This window comes from Meleagris gallopavo, chromosome Z (assembly GCF_000146605.3).
Source record: "Meleagris gallopavo isolate NT-WF06-2002-E0010 breed Aviagen turkey brand Nicholas breeding stock chromosome Z, Turkey_5.1, whole genome shotgun sequence".
NCBI classification, from domain to species: Eukaryota; Metazoa; Chordata; class Aves; order Galliformes; family Phasianidae; genus Meleagris; species Meleagris gallopavo.
Genome location: NC_015041.2, coordinates 8,357,972 through 8,361,727, shown reverse-complemented (window position 1 = coordinate 8,361,727; position 3,756 = coordinate 8,357,972).

Here is a 3,756-nt window from a genome sequence, read left to right as displayed (position 1 = left end):
TTATGTGTGTGTGTGTGTGTGTGTGTGTGTGTGTGTATAATTCTTATTTTTTCTTCCAGAAATGCACTCAACCTGTTCCATAACTTTCCAAAGCAGACTTTTTTGCCACTTGTTGTTACTGCAGAGGGCGTGCAGCCTTTCCTTGCCTCACCTTGCACAGTAATGGCATTGCTTCCCTGTGCTCTGAGTTATTGCATGGGACTTGAGATTTCCTTCACGTGTAAGGCAGGGATATGTGGGTTGAGTTCTGTGGGATGGGAACAGCCCCTTGTACGTAGGAAGACAGGATTCTTGGCGCTGCCTTATAAAGCCTGGCAAAACCAGGAAGCGTGGGAGAACATTTTGTTGGTAAAATGTTCTGCAAATGTTGCATTACCTGTTGGTGAAATCTCCTGCTTTCAGCCACAGACTCTAGGGGTGGCTGCCCAAGGTTTTTATCTGATGCATGCCATGCAGGGCTTCTTCTGCATCCTACTCTATCCCTTGCCAACCAGTGCAGGGAAGAAGAAGTTAAAAACCTATTGTGATTTACAGTCTCGGTTTTCATTAAATTAGGTCAATCAAAGCTGCATTTGAGAGATTTTTGCTTCTTGTGCCTTTTTCATCTGAGCTCATGTTTGAAGTAGCTGAAAACTCATAGGCAGCAGCTGATGCTATGTGCTGAGAGCTGTGGTTGCACACATGCTCTGATCCTGCCCAGCCAAAAAATCCCTTCAGTACAATGATGGCTAAAATCTCTGTGGATGCTCTGCTGGGACTGAACCTAAAAAAAGATATGTCTGCTTAGCACACACTAAACCCCTGAGAAGCGAATTCTGGGGTCCTGTATAGCTCTGGTGGTTTTTTGCAGTATAGAGGCTGTATAGATACATTTTATTGAATCCATTTCTTTATTCCCCTCTGGCTCCTGGATGCTCCTGGACTGATTGAAAGTAATTAACAATCTGCAGGTTCTCAGTCTTTTAATACATTCTTTCCTGTCTTTTGTCCTGTGCTGGAGGCCTGCTGTGCTTTCGTGGGGTTTTCTGGCTTCTTTCTTAAATAGGGAAAGAAACGACAATGGGAAAGGAAGCCAGTAAGTAGGCAGCACGTACGTAGCCGAACTTAAAAGTGGCTCAGGCTCCCTGGTTAGCAGCCCTGCCTACAGATCTAGGGTGATACTGACAATGACCGCAAATCCTCCGTATGTTAGAGGCCTATCTCGTAATATGAGCATGGTGTTACACCAGTGCTGGTTTTCTAACACAGGATGCCTGATTTTTGATTTGAAACAAGCTCTGGGGTAATGATGCCGCTTATTGCGTCACTGGTACCCGTCCTTGTGGCAGCTGGACATACCCTGTCAGGAAATACCGGACATTGTCTGGCATACGTGGTCCCTCACTGCCACTCAAAGGTAATTGCTTCCTGCCCCAGAGAAAACGTTCCTTTTTCTTCATGGGAATGTGTGCTTTGAACTGCTGAGAAGCACTCAAGAAGACATAAAACCGTGAGTTACTACAGGTAGCATGCCTGGATCATCCTGCCATATGGAGTTAATCAGTGTGGCCCCTCTGACTTCAGCACAGCTGCTGCATCATTACTGCTCTGAGCTTCAGGCATGAGTTTCTGTGGACAGTGGATAGAGAAGAATGAACTTTTTCTTCCCTTTCTGTAACTTTGCATGTTACAAGCAGAGTGAACATGCTATGAGAGGAGGTGAAGCAGTAAACTATTTTCTTCTTTGTCGAATGACTGTGTTTGGGATGTGCACTAAGTTCCCCCTCTGCTTGGTTTCAAAATCAGGCAGCTGGTTACTGCTTGCAGTTGGTTACTGGCACTCAAAACTACAGCAGCGATTAGTTCGGAGATAGAGATCAGTGTTTTAAATCTCCCACATCGGTGCACCTGCAGGAGAACAGGTCTGGCAGAACAGGCTCTGCCCCGAGCAGGCAGGGCAGCACCCATGCGAGGCACAGAGCTACTGGGAGACGAGCAACTCTTCTTCTGTGTGCCAGCAACAGCAGCGCTATCAGGCGTATGTGTGATGGATCAGAGTGCAGTGGTATTGCTGCAAGCAAAAGTCATGAATTTTAATCAACTTTACTGGCTGCCTTGAAATTTGAGTTGAAAGATAAATGTGAAAAACAGGCAGCCCGTATTGGTTCTGGAACAAAACGGCCTCTCTTCTGTTGATTAAAAGCATTTTTCTTTTAACTTGATAATCCAAACTACTTCCATCTTAGTTGTGGAACTTTTTAGTGAAGCCTGCAGGTCCTGCCTGCCCCAGCTGCCTCACTGGGTCTTTGTCACCTCACAGCCACCCAGACTGGCTTGGGCTGCTGCAGCAACAGTGCTGTCTGTTTGGGGTTGGTTTGAAAAAAGATGGGTTTAAGACTTTGTTTGGATATATATATATGTTCCCTTCTCTTTCCTTTTCTTTTCTTTCTTTCAGGAGGATTGCCCAAGTGGTGATTCAGTCTGTATACATTTGGGAAACCTGTTTGTCCCTCAGCTGGCTTGCTCCAGGGCTGTACTTAATGTGGCCATACTCATTTGGGGATCAGACTTCCTAGTGAAATACAGGCAGTCTGAGTGGTGCTGTTGTCTGAGGGGGACATCTCAGCTTTAGGAAGGGGTGAACTGAAACTACAGCTAATGTCTGTGGACAAAAATATACTCATTGTGTGTTGCTTTCAGCCACTGCCAGACTGGTCCAGGTTGCTTTGAGTAATGGAGAGAGCTTTCTTCACCCATCTGCAAAGAAGTTTGCTTCAGGAGTTATCAGAGCTGCTTTTCCTGTTTTGCCATAAGTCACCTCTATGCAGAAATAGCTTTGAAGGGTTGTGTTTAAGGCCAAACAACTCTTCAGAAAAGGAAGGGGAAAATTACCCCGCAAGCATCAGGCAGGGAAAAAAGGGTGGAAGACTGCTGAGTTCCTCCTGCTCTCTCAGATACAAGTGCTTTGTTATTTTCTCTTAGGACCTGTTATGGTTTAACTCCACACCTATTTTCTCATCTTCTCTGATAGCTGTAGGCTCACCAACTGCTCTGTGTCAGTGGAAAGTTTATTGCAGCTGCAGCAGAGGGTTATTTGATGCTCTGGGAAATTCTTGCCACTCTTGCTAGTGAGAAAGGCAGTGCAGTTTTTGGGTCTAAATTAATGTGAAAGGGCACATACAAACCTGTTAAATACACATTCCAGCTTGTTTGTACTCCTTGTTGGTCACACCCTTGGCTGAAAACCCAAATATTTCAGGAATTTGGATTGAGGTACATGCTTTCCCAAAAGAGGTATGAAGTTGGATTCCCCTTTTGCATTGATGGGTGCAGTTTCTTTAAGGTCACTGAGTATTTGAAGCAGAAATGTCGTTTCCTCCAAGGCATGTTCAAAGCCTTTGGTGTGGTATGGGGACCTGGTGGCTGCTCCATGCACAGCTGCAATGACTTAGCTCCTGTTTTGATTTGAGTGTGCCTGCTATAAAGGAAACTTATTCCCATTCATGGGAGCCGGGGTGCATTGTAGTGCCATGCTTTGCGTACTGAGGCGGTTGGTTCTGCATATGCTTAGTCCTGTGGCTGATTTGTTCCCCTGGGGCCCTGAAAGCATGTTGGTATGCCTGAACAGAAGATGAGTTTCACTAAGGAGACTCGTTTCAGATGCAAATCACAGAATCACAAATCATAGGGGTTGGAAGGGACCTCCAGAGATCATCAGGTCCAACCCCCCTGCCAAAGCAGGTTCCCTACACCAGGTCGCACAAGTAGGTGTCCAGG